We start from the raw sequence: 13,468 nt of genomic DNA on the forward strand, positions 1-13,468 counted from the left end.
GGTAGGGGGTGTGTGGTGGTGGTGGTGATGGTGGGGTGTTGTATGGAGGGGGATAGTCAGTGGTAGGGGGTGTGTGGTGGTGGTGGTGATGGTGGGGTGCTGTATGGAGGGGGATAGTCAGTGGTAGGGTGTGTGTGGTGGTGTTGGTGGTGATGGCGGGGTGCTGTATGGAGGGGATAGTCAGTGGTAGGGTGTGTGGTGGTGGTGGTGATGGTGGGGTGCTGTATGGAGGGGATAGTCAGTGGTAGGGTGTGTGGTGGTGGTGGTGGTGATGGTGGGGTGTTGTATGGAGGGGGATAGTCAGTGGTAGGGGGTGTGTGGTGGGGGTGGTGGTGGGGTGTTGTATGGAGGGATAGTCAGTGGTAGGTGTGTGGTGGTGGTGGTGGTGATGGCGGGGTGTTGTATGGAGGGGGATAGTCAGTGGTAGGGGGTGTGTGGTGGTGGTGGTGATGGTGGGGTGTGTGGAGGGGATAGTCAGTGGTAGGGTGTGTGGTGGTGGTGGTGGTGATGGTGGTGTTGTATGGAGGGGGATAGTCAGTGGTAGGGGTGGTGGTGGTGGTGGTGGTGATGGTGGGGTGTATGGAGGGGATAGTCAGTGGTAGGGTGTGTGGTGGTGGTGGTGGTGATGGTGGGTGTTGTATGGAGGGGATAGTCAGTGGTAGGGGTGTGGTGGTGGTGGTGATGGGGTGCTGTATGGAGGGGATAGTCAGTGGTAGGGGTGTGTGTGGTGGTGGTGTGTGGTGGTGGTGGTGATGGTGGGGTGCTGTATGGAGGGGGATAGGCAGTGGTAGGGGGTGTGTAGTGGTGGTTGTGATGGTGGGGTGCTGTATGGAGGGGGATAGGCAGTGGTAGGGGGTGTGTAGTGGTGGTTGTGATGGTGGGGTGCTGTATGGTGGGGTGATAGGCAGTGGTAGGGGGTGTGTGGTGGTGGTGGTGGTGATGGTGGGGTGTTGTATGGAGGGGGAGAGTCAGTGGTAGGTGGTGTGTGGTGGTGGTGGTGATGGTGGGGTGCTGTATGGAGGGGGATAGGCAGTGGTAGGGGGTGTGTAGTGGTGGTTGTGATGGTGGGGTGCTGTATGGAGGGGGATAGGCAGTGGTTGTGGTGGTGGTTGTGATGGTGCTGTTGTTGCTGTTGTTGTTGGTGGTGGTGGTGGTGGCGGTGTTGTGGTGTGGCTGCAGATGGGTGGCTAAAAGTTTGAGATGTTCTCTACTCCGTGATGCTTGCTTCCTGCCTCGCCATGTTATAGCCAACAATTGTCTCTCCATTCATCTTTGTGCTCTTCTTTTTTTTTCCAAATATTTAGTGAGGTGCCAAGTTTCTGAACCTCATGTTAGGACTGGCAGGATGCATGATTGTAGAACTTCCTTTTCAAGGAGAATGGGAAGTTGCTAATCATGGCATTACTATGTTAACGAAAATGCTCCATCACCTTCTATTATCGTTCTTACCTCTACTGGTACTGCCCCGGCGTCGAGAAGTAAATGACCTATGTCTTCTCTTACTACAAGGGTGAGGAATCAGCGGGTCGTATTTTGTGTACAGTTTTTTTCTGTTAGTCAAGTTTTCTGTCTTTTTTACCATCATTAATGGCCTATCTTAAAGATGAAGCAGTAGAGAACCTAAAGAAAGATGTTGTCATATTTCTTCAAACCATTTTCAATACTTCACACTTGATCATTATGTAATTCTGTAAGGGTATTTTTCTTGTAGTGTAGTGACCTTCCTGTTCTCTCTTATTCTGGTATAGCTTTGTGATATCAAGTAACACTGTTTCCGTTTCTCTTTTTCTGCCTTGCCTGAAATTAAATGTTCAGTTTGCAAAAAGTCGCAATACCCCCTCCCCTCCCTTCAATAAGATAGGAAATGGAGCTATCCTAAAGCTCAATCTAAAGCTGGATGCTGCGTTTTTGTTCGCATGCTCTCGTGCCCATGATATAAATTCTTCAGAATTTTCCGCCGTTTGGCGAAGACTTCATTGTCATTCTACGGTGGTTCCCTCACGGACCCTCAGCGGCTCGGCTAAAGTTCCCGCCTGCAAAAATAATTTACAAGTTGAAAACAATAATGAAAAAGAGAGGTCGCCTTTTTGTGTGGCTCAAGTGTCTCTCAACAGAAATTTCGGGAAACTGTACATCATCAGTCTCTCTTAACCGTATGTATTTCTGAGCATTTTAAGCACTGAATATTTTTTTTCTTCCCAATGAGGTATATTCAGAGTTGACAGCCAGCGGGTGTCAGGTCACAGGGCCCACGAAGCTTGAACTATTTTTTCAATAATTGTAAATTACCTGTGTTTCTCTGGGGCTTGTAACAATTACGCTTCAATGCAGTTAGTGATACAGTTGCTAATAAAAATATACTAGTTGATCATTCTCTTTGTTTTATTTATTGGTAAACGAGAGATAATAATTTCTTGCATGAAAGCCCTGCGAAATCAAGCAGAACTAAACTTTTTAAAATAATTCTGTTTGTGTTACAATATTTGCTGAGTACCTGCTTTGGGTGTATCAGTCTCGCCATTGACGGAATTTATCAAAAACTTTAAGAAGTCAAACATCTCGACAACCCGCCCCCTCCAACACTAGGACGGCCAGACGTTTGGGTCCGCTCCCAGGATAATTATATTCCGCCATCAAATGAATGCTGCATTTTGTTTGAGGAGGTCCAAGACCTTGGGAGGATGCCTGTCGCTATGAATAGGGTGGGTAGGTCCATGGTAATGACAGGACCATACAAACTTGCAGACTCCCAGAACAAGACAATACAAACTGGGAGACCCACAGAACAGGACCATACTAGCTTGCAGACCCAAAGAACAGGACCATACAAGCTTGCAGACCCAAAGAACAGGACCATACAAGCTTGCAGACCCAAAGAACAGGACCATACAAGCTTGCAGACCCAAAGAACAGGACCATACAAGCTTGCAGACCCCCAGAACAGGACCATACAGATTTGAAGACCCCCAGAACAGGACAATACAAGCTTGCGGATCCCCAGAACAGGACCATACAAGTTTGAAGACCCCCAGAATAGGACCATACAAGCTAGCAGACCCCCAGACCAGGACCATACAAGCTAGCAGACCCCCAGACCAGGGCTATACCAGCTAGCAGACCCCCAGACCAGGACCATAAAAGCTAGCAGACCCCCAGAACAGGACCATACAAGCTAGCAGACCCCCAGAACAGGACCATAAAAGCTTGCAGACCCACAGACCAGGACCATACAAGCTAGCAGACCCCCAGAACAGGACCATAAAAGCTTGCAGACCCACAGAACAGGACCATACAAGCTTGCAGACCCCCAGAACAGGACCATACAAGCTAGCAGACCCCCAGACCAGGACCATACAAGCTAGCAGACCCCCAGAACAGGACCATACAAGCTAGCAGACCCCCAGAACAGGACCATACAAGCTAGCAGACCCCCAGAACAGGACCATACAAGCTAGCAGACCCCCAGAACAGGACCATAAAAGCTTGCAGACCCACAGAACAGGACCATACAAGCTAGCAGACCCCCAGACCAGGGCTATACCAGCTAGCAGACCCCCAGACCAGGACCATAAAAGCTAGCAGACCCCCAGAACAGGACCATACAAGCTAGCAGACCCCCAGAACAGGACCATAAAAGCTAGCAGACCCCCAGAACAGGACCATAAAAGCTAGCAGACCCCCAGAACAGGACCATACAAGCTAGCAGACCCCCAGAACAGGACCATAAAAGCTTGCAGACCCACAGAACAGGACCATACAAGCTTGGAGACCCCACAGAAGAGGACCTACTAGCATGTTTAAACCTAAGATATACCACGGGAAGGGGAAGCAAACCAGGTATGTTGTATAATAAATATATTGTGACATCCATCAGTTAAAAACAACAATAGTTTACAAAATAATATGGTACAAAGTCTTCACACTGCCGTCAATGCTTGGGTGGTGGTGCTGGTGGTGGTGGTGGTCTTTGGGGGGGGGGTCTCTCTCTCTCTCTCTCTCTCTCTCTCTCTCTCTCTCTCTCTCTCTCTCTCTCTCTCTCTCTCTCTCTCTCTCTCTCTCTCTCTCTCTCTCTCTCTCTCTCTCTCTCTCTCTCTCTCTCTCTCTCTCTCTCTCTCTCCTCAACACCACTATACACCATCATCACTATCTCTCACCTCCTCCATCACCATCATCACCACCATCATCACCACCATCACCACCATCACCACCATCATCACCACCATCATCACCACTTCTCAATACCACAATAACCACCATCATCAATCATCACCACGGCTATCAACACCACCACCACCACCACCACGGTCAGCACATCATAATCTAGATGTATATAGTAAGTGAGACACACACACACACACACACACACACACACACACACACACACACAGGTAATCTTCCAATCAAAGGTAAAATAAAAATAAGAATAAAGTAAAGAATAAAGTTGATAAGGAAATGGAGTATTCAATTTTGTCAGTAAAAGGTTAGGTAAATAAATAGATAGATAGATAAATATATAAATACATAGAGAGAAAGAAAGAGAAAAGAGAAGAATGTCCAAGGAGATTACATGAAGTTTTAAATTACTCAACATTTTATTTATTCATTTATTCATTCATTTATTTTTTTATTCAGATTTAATTAACTTTCCTTGTTCTACTTCTTTTCTGTTTGCATCTCTCTCTCTCTCTCTCTCTCTCTCTCTCTCTCTCTCTCTCTCTCTCTCTCTCTCTCTCTCTCTCTCTCTCTCTCTCTCTCTCTCTCTCTCTCTCTCTCTCTCACACACACACACACACACACACACACACACACACACACACACACACACACACACACACACACACACACACACATGTAAAGAAGGCTATATATATATACACACACACACACATGCACATACACACACACACACAGTAATAGCTCACCCCAGATTGCTATACACACCTTTCAGGATAGGAAGAAGAGGCCCCCCTTAAGAGACGCCCCCGTAAGTAGCGTCCCCCCTTGAGGGATGCCTCCCAACCCAGCCAAGGCCACAGTCAATGGTGCAAAGTGAAGGCGTGAGGTCAGTGGTGTTACGGTGAGTGTGTGTCAATTCGTACGCGTCAACCCAATTTGTACGCTCATTATGGGGGGAAAAAGTGAGTGCTGTCCGATTTTCTGATGCAAAAGCTGGCCTGTGTTTCAGCTCTTTCATATCTCTCACTGGTAAGCTACAGAAAGACGACTAAAGCTTAACCATATGCTAACCAGTATCTTCACTCTCTCATCCCTGTGCTGTCCAACTTCCTATTGCAATTGTTAACCAGTATTGTCTCTTTCATATGCTGTCTAACTAATTATTGCAAGAGTTAACATATGATGTCACCCTTTCATCTTGATGCAGCCCAGCTTCGTAATGCAAGAGCTAATCGGTCTTGTCACTCTTTCATTCATATGCTCTTCAACTTCCTAACGAGTACTGTTATTCATCCATAAGCTGTCCAAATTCCTAATGAAAAGTTAATCAGTATTGTCACTTTTTCATCTCCATGCTATCTAACTCCCTAATGCATGAGCTAACCAGTATCTTCACTTTTTCATTCTTATGCTGTTTAACTTACTAAAGAGTACTGTCACTCACTTTTTGTGCTGTTCAACTTCCTGATGCAAGAGTTAATCAGTATTGTCACTTTTTCATTCATATGCTGCCCAACTTCCCACTGCAACAGCTAACCGGTATCTTATAGCTTTCATCCATGTGCTGTCCAACTTACAAATAAAAGAATTAATCAGTATTGTCACTCTTTCATTCATATGCTGTCCCACATCCTACTGCAGCAGCTAACCGGTATCTTCACTCTCCTATTCTGTCCATCTTCCTAATGCAAAAACTGCCTAGTACGTATCATTAAGCTTCTATTCTTATCCTGCCCATGCTAGCCAGCTGTTATATCTCAGCTTGTTTTTCCCAGAGCAATATTTTTTTAGCTCTCTCTCTGTGACATGAGTACAAACTGGAATGGTGCATAGTACAGATTGGCGACCACACCCTCTGCCGCCACCACCACCACCACCACCCTCACAACACACGTGGTTAATGTTACCCTGTCTGCCACACACCTTCTTACACTGGGAATAATAATAATGATAATAATAATAATAATAATAATAATAATAATAATAATAATAATAATAATAATAATAATAATAATAATAATAATAATAATAATAATAATAATAATAATAATAATAATAATAATAATAATAATAATAATAATAATAATAATAATAATAATAATAATAATAATAATAATAATAATAATGATAATAATGGTAACAATAATGTTAGTACTACAGCAGTAGTAATAGTAGTAGTAGTAATATTAGTAGTAGTAGTAGTAATAGTAATAGTAGTAGTAGTAGTAGTAGTATGAAAGGTATCTATTATATTTCAATTAAAGAACAAAAGACTGAAGTTAAATAAACATATCAAGAAATCTCTTTCAACGTAAATAACTGAATGGTATTGAAGTTTATGGCAACTCGCCCTACAGAACACCACAACTCAAAATGAAATTGAAATACATCAGTGAATAAAATGAAATAAATCAAGGAATACAGTACATAATAATTTCAGCTTGGGCAGTAAATATAGGCCTACCTCTGTCTTTTGTATACAAGAGAGGTGTAGTGAGAGTTATTTTATTCTATTATACAGGCAATGAAGGCAAGCATGATGTCCTTAATGATGTACGTGATATGAAGAACATTGATTGGAGGCTCACTCTTTCATCCCTATGCTGTCCAACTTCCAAATGTAGGAGTTAACCAGTATTGTCACTCTTTCATCCCTATGCAAAACAACTTTCCAATGCAGGAGCTAATCAGTTTTGTCGCTCCTTCATTCCTAAGCTGTCCAGTTTCCTAATGCAAGAGTTGGCCAGTACTGTCACTCTTTCATTCCTGTACTGTTCAACCTCATAGTGCAAGAGTTTAACAGTATTGTCATTCTTTCATCCCTGTGTTGTCCAACCTTTTATTGCAAGAGTTCATAACCAGTTCACTCTTTCTTCCCTATGCTATTCAACTTTCTAAATCATGAGTTTATAACCAATTCGCTCTTTCATTCCTATGCTGTCCAACTTCCTAATGCAAGAGTTATCCATTGCACTCTTTCATCCCTATGGTGTCCAATCTTCTAATGCAAGAGTTTGCCAGTTCACTCTTTCATTCTTGTGCCATCTGGATAGTTTAGGAGTGAAATATGTTGTTTGGTCCTAAGTCTTGGTAGTTTAGGAGTGAGAAATGTAATTTTGTCGTAGCTTAGGAGTAAAATATGTTGTTTGGTCTTCGTTTAGGAATGAAATATGCTGTTTTTCTCAGTAGTTAAGATAAATATGTAGGATAATCTTAAGTCTACCATCACACAAGAGTCTTAGGGCTAAATAGTTGTTAAGCTCACCGGTATAGTAGTAAATAAAAAAAAAAAAAACATTATTAGTATTAGGCTATTAAAACACATACACACACACACATACTCTCTCTCTCTCTCTCTCTCTCTCTCTCTCTCTCTCTCTCTCTCTCTCTCTCTCTTTTGATGTGGCTTGAGGCAGCAGGAGGGGGGAGGAGGGATGTGGCCAGGTCTCACAGTGTCACATCCCACACACGCCTCAGCTGTGCCGCCACCAATCTGAAAAGTAGTAGTAGTAGTAGTAGTAGTAATAGTAGTAGTAGTAGTAGGTAGTAGTAGTAGTAGTATTAGTAGTATTACTAGTAGTCAATGGTAAAAAATCTGAATGGGGCAGTGTTACGAGTGGAGTCCCACAGGGGTCGGTGCTGGGTCCTCTGCTTTTTATTATTTACATCAATGACTTGGACACAGGAATTAGTAGTGATGTCAGTAAGTTCGCAGATGATACCAAGATCGGTAGAGTAATCCAATCAGACAGGGACGCTAGCGTTCTCCAGGATGAGCTTGACAGACTTTATGATTGGGCGGGGAAGTGGCAGATTGAATTCAATGTCGGAAAGTGTAGCATTTTGAGTTTAGGCAGGAATAACCCCTCAGGCAATTACTCCTTAAATGGCACTCCTCTAAGCAGGTCTGGGGGTGAGAGAGACTTAGGAATCCTAGTGAGCGCTGACCTCCGTCCTAGGGCTCAATGCATTCAGGCTAAAAATCGGGCAAACAGAGTACTTGGTTTCATCTCAAGGAGCGTAAGCAATAGGAGCGCTGAAGTCATCCTCAAACTTTACTTAGCACTAGTTAGACCTCATCTCGATTATGGAGTTCAGTTCTGGTCCCCCTACTATAGAATGGATATCGAGATGTTAGAATCTGTACAGAGGAGGATGACAAAGATGATTCAGGGGGTGAGAAACTTGCCTTATAAAGACAGGCTGAAGCATTTAAATCAACACTCTCTAGAAAGGCGAAGGTTGCGAGGAGACTTGGTCGAAGTCTATAAATGGATGAAGGGCTTTAATAAAGGGGATGTCAATAAGATTTTGATAGTTAAAGAACCAGGTAGGACGCGTGGACATGGTTTTAAGTTAGACAAATTCAGATTCAACAAAGACATATGCAAGAATTGGTTCATCAATAGAGTGGTGGACGAATGGAACAGGCTTGGGAGCCATGTTGTGGGTGCCAATACCATAGATACACAATTGTCACATTCAAAAAGAAAAGATAAAAATGGACGGACATAGGTGGGGTGGGGTTAGGTACACGGGAGCTTAGGGTCAAAGGAGCTGCCTCGTACAGGCCTACCGGCCTCTTGCAGACTCCTGCGTTCTTATGTTCTTATGTTCTTAAGAAGAGGTTAGATAAAGCCATGGATGGTGAGGTAAGGTGCGGTTGAGTGTACAGGAGCTGCCTTGTATAGGTCAACCGGCCTCTTGCAGACTCCCTACGTTCTTATGTTCTTATGTTCTTATGACATCCGGGTTACCACAGTTTACCTTCCCCAGGCGTCCCCAGGTACCCACTTCACTTCAATACTTACACGAGGGCAGAACAGCCGCTCCAGAGGTTAAGGTCAGGTCGCGCCCCTCCTGACGTACTGGCTGCAGAAAGGAAGAGAAGGGTATAGGTACACACACACACACACACACCCCTATCTTCTTCATCCTTCTCCTGCACTACGTATTAGATAACTGTTAAATACGTGATTAAAAAGCAAAGATGTATTTTTTCATAGTGCATAGAGTAGACAAAAGGTTGAAGGAAAGGTTACGATGAGATGCAATTGTAAGTGATTTTGAGGTCACAGGAGGAAAAATTATCGATATTTTCCTTCGTATTTTCATTCATTTATTCATGTTTTCCTTGCTAGCTTACTCACCTGAGCCGAACAAGCTTGGGAAATCTGAAAGGAAAAGAGAAAAAAAAGATAAATTACTTTGAAAGCAAGCATTTTCTTCTTTTCAATCTAACCCGAGTCACCTGAACTTTCCCTATTCCTCTCTGAAACAATAGTAGTAGTAGTCGTAGTAGTAGTAGTAGTAGCAGTAGTAGTAGTAGTCGTAGTAGTAGTAGTAGTCGTAGTGGTGACACCCGCCTGATGGATTAGCCTCCCATAATTCACTCTACGAGGGCGGTATTTCTTTAGCCTACTTGTTAAGGAGAGGCTTTCCCGTCTCGCTGGTCGCGGGTTCGATCCCCGGAGCCGGCAAAACCTTTCCTTGTCTGGATTAATTTCTCGTGTGTTTTGTTACACGCAGAGGTCGTGTGGGTATATAGTGATGTGAAATTCAGGGCGTAACAGTAGTATCAGTGGTGGAAGTGGTGGTGATAGTAGTGGTGGTAGTTGTAGTAATAGTAATAGTAGTAGCAGCAGCAGTAGTGGTGGCGGTAGTAGTATTAATGGTAATAGTAGTGATAGTATAGTTTTTCCATTTTATCAAGTCACTTTACGGCGTGTTCACACGTGTCCTCAAACATGTGAACACTTCTGGCAACACGTGTACAAGCAGGTTCGGAACGCTGCCTCGTCCACATCGGTGCTGCAAATCTCTTCGCAACCGGTGTGGGGAATAGTCAAAACATGATACTTTATGATGGAAAAAATGGGTGAGTGAATAAGTGAGTGAGGGAGAGTGAGTAGTGAATGAGGGAGGTAGGTTGAGCGAGGGAGAGAGGGGAGAAGTGGCAAACAGCTCACGCCTGAAATGACTCGATAAAATGGAAGGACTATAGAAATCGATTGTGAAATTTTTCCATGGCGCCGCAGGAAGGATGATGGTAGTAGTAGTAGCAGTAGTAGCAGCAGTAGTAGTAGTAGTAGTAGTAGTAATAGTAGTAGTAGCAGTAGTAGTAGTCGGGCAATACAAAGATTTCTATCACCGCCTTAATCAAACTATAAAAAAACAAAACATTCACAACTTTGTCGAGCTCTTGACATAAAAAAACACGTATATACTCAAAATAATAGAATACCAAGATGCCTCTAGGATTCATTAGCCAATCAGGGCGAAGGAGGGGCTGCGCTTGACCAATGAGAACGGTGCGGGTTGCGGGGTGCCTCCTGGGTCCTGCTTGGGTCAGTCGTCAGTCGCCGCTCGTGGGCGGTGTGACGCGCTTCTCCTTCAAGCCTATTATCACGGTTTTCTTAATTTGTGAGTGATTTATCGAGTGTCTTAGTGTGCCATGGGGAGGCGGAGGAAGAATTAATGAAGGTGAGTTAAATATGTCTCGAAGGTAACGGGAAATGAGGTTATATATGTAGATGATTAACAATTAAAAGACCATTATTCTAGGAGTTATTTATTTGGTGTTGTGTGATATTAGTGTTATTATTGTTATTTGTGGTTGATTATCGTGTATTGATGAAGGAAAGTAATTAGGAAGGGAGGAAAAGGAGGTAGAGGAAGAGGGTGACGAGGTAGAGGAGCGGAGGAAGAGGAGAGAAATTAGAACGGGAAAATGAGGTAGAGGAAAAGGAAGAGGAGGTAGAGAAAAATAAATAGGAAATTGAGAAAAAAAAGGAGAAAGATACATTTTTGAACTATCATTAAAGGCATTAGGCTATAAGTAACAAACATTATTACTTTATTTACAGCTTTGATTTCTACAAGTGTTGGAAGAATCATTGTTATTTACGCTGATTTATATATGTTTTAATGACGGAAAGTATATAGGAAGGGAGGAGGAGGAGGAGGAGGAAGGAGAGAAACTACTTAACTATCGACGGAGGAGGAGGAGGAGGAGGAGGAGGGGTAGATGGAGGAAAGGAGGGAAGGGAGGTATTTAACTATCGGAAGAGGAGGGAAGGAGAGATGGAGGGAAGTGGTAGTTGGATGTTGGAAGAAGTGAAGGAGGGGAGGGGGAAGGAGGGAAAGGGGGAGATAAGGGAGGGAAGGGAGAGGGAGAGAGAATAAGGTGTTGGATTGCTACTTTATTCTTATTTTTATTAGCCTACTACTACTACTACTACTACTACTACTACTACTACTACTACTACTTACCGAAAAAGCTGGTCGCAGTAGTAACAGCACCTCCATCCTTTGACAAGTTTGATCTCGGGTGAAGGAGTCCATTGGAGGCGGTGGTGGTGGGGGCGGGGGTGGTGGTGGTGGTCGTGGTCGTGGTGGTGGTGGTGGTGGTGATGATGGGCAGGTCTGGCGGTGGTGGTGGTGGTGGTGAAGGGAGGGGGGGGAGAGAGAGGCGTTAGATAAGTACAATAGTGATAAGTATATAGATAAAAAAGTTAAGTTTGAGGGATAATTTAAGTAGCCTTGGTAAATATAATGTGATGAGTGGTGGTGGTGGTGGTGGTGGTGATGATGGTGGTGGTGATGATGGTGGTGATGATGATGGTGGTGGTGGTGGTGGTGATGGTGGTGGTGGTGATGATGGTGGTGATGATGATGGTGGTGGTGGTGATGATGGTGGTGGTGGTGATGATGGTGGTGGTGGTGATGATGGTGGTGGTGGTGATGATGGTGGTGGTGGTGATGATGGTGGTGGTGGTGATGATGGTGGTGGTGGTGATGATGGTGGTGGTGATGATGATGGTGGTGGTGGTGATGATGGTGGTGGTGGTGATGATGGTGGTGGTGGTGATGATGGTGGTGGTGATGATGGTGGTGGTGGTGATGATGGTGGTGATGATGATGGTGGTGGTGATGATGGTGGTGATGATGATGGTGGTGGTGGTGATGATGGTGGTGGTGGTGATGATGGTGGTGATGAGTGGTGGTGATGATGATGGTGGTGGTGATGATGGTGGTGATGATGATGGTGGTGGTGGTGATGATGATGGTGGTGATGATGATGGTGGTGGTGATGATGGTGGTGGTGGTGATGATGGTGGTGGTGGTGATGATGGTGGTGATGATGATGGTGGTAGTGAAGGGAGGTGAGAAAGAAGTTATACAATTGCAACAAGTATATAGACCTAAAATACGATATAAGTGATTAAGAAGTAGGGTTTGTAGGGAAATATAAGTAGGCTATGTATATATATTGGTGGTGGTGGTGGTGGTGGAAGGGAATTAGGTTAGATAAATACAATAGCCATGAATCTAGAGGCCTAACATCCACTAAATGATAAAATAGTAAAGTTTGAGGGGGAATTTAAATAGGCTAAGTACGGTATATAAGTTGTTGGTGGTGGTGGTGGTGGAAGGCAGGGGAAGTTAAATACAATAGCGATGACTCTATAGGCCTAACATCCACAATAAATGATAAAGGAAAGTTTGAGGGGTAATGCCAGGTAGTTTAGGCCTGTTATACAATAGTTAAATTATCTACCTCTTCTACTTCCTTTTCTTCTACCTCCTCTTCCTCCTCTAATTGACCTCCTTCTACCTCCCTTCCTAATTATCTTCCTTTACCTTCTCTACGTACTTTCTCTACCTCCTCTTCCTCTAATTCCTCTCCTTCTACCTCCTTTTCTTTCCTTCCTAATTATCTTCCTCTACTTTCTCTACCTCCTCTTCCTCTACCTCCTTCTCCTCCTCTAATTGACCTCCTTCTACCTCCTTTTTTTTCCTTCCTAATTATCTTCCTTTACCTCCACGTACTTTCTCTACCTCCTCTTCCTCCTCTAATTGACCTCCTTCTACCTCCCTTTTCCTTCGTTTCTAATTATCTTCCTCTACTTTCTCTACCTCCTTTAATTTCCCTCCTTCTACCTCCTTTCCTCCCTTCCTAATTATCTTCCTCTACTTTCTCTACCTCCTCTTCCTCTCCCTCCTTTTCCTCCACTAATTCCCCTCCTTCTACCTCTTTTTCCTTCCTTTTCTAATTATATTCCTTTACCTTCTCTACGTACTTTCTCTACCTCCTCTTCCTCCTTTAATTCCCCTCCTTCTTCCTCCTTTTCTTTCCTTCCTAATTATCTTCCTTTACCTTCTCTACCTCCTCTTCTTCCTCTAAATCCCCTCCTTTTCCTTCCTTCCTAATCATCTTCCTTTACCTCCACGTTCTTCCTCTACCTCATTTTCCTCCTCTAATTCCCCTCCTTCTACCTCCTTTTCCTTC

General features: G+C 43.9%; 1 long non-coding RNA gene across 1 annotated transcript; it reads right to left on the bottom strand.

Moving 5' to 3' along the window:
• Window positions 1–6,355: 6,355 nt before the first annotated feature.
• On the bottom strand, window positions 6,356–11,687 carry LOC126983437 (uncharacterized). Its single transcript, XR_007735898.1, has 4 exons — window positions 11,449–11,687; window positions 9,327–9,350; window positions 8,988–9,048; window positions 6,356–7,669 (listed from the first exon to the last, which is right to left on the bottom strand). It is a non-coding gene; the product is annotated as an uncharacterized LOC126983437 (long non-coding RNA).
• Between the last annotated feature and the right edge of the window lie 1,781 nt (window positions 11,688–13,468).

This window comes from Eriocheir sinensis, chromosome 54, assembly GCF_024679095.1.
Source record: "Eriocheir sinensis breed Jianghai 21 chromosome 54, ASM2467909v1, whole genome shotgun sequence".
NCBI lineage: Eukaryota > Metazoa > Arthropoda > Malacostraca > Decapoda > Varunidae > Eriocheir > Eriocheir sinensis.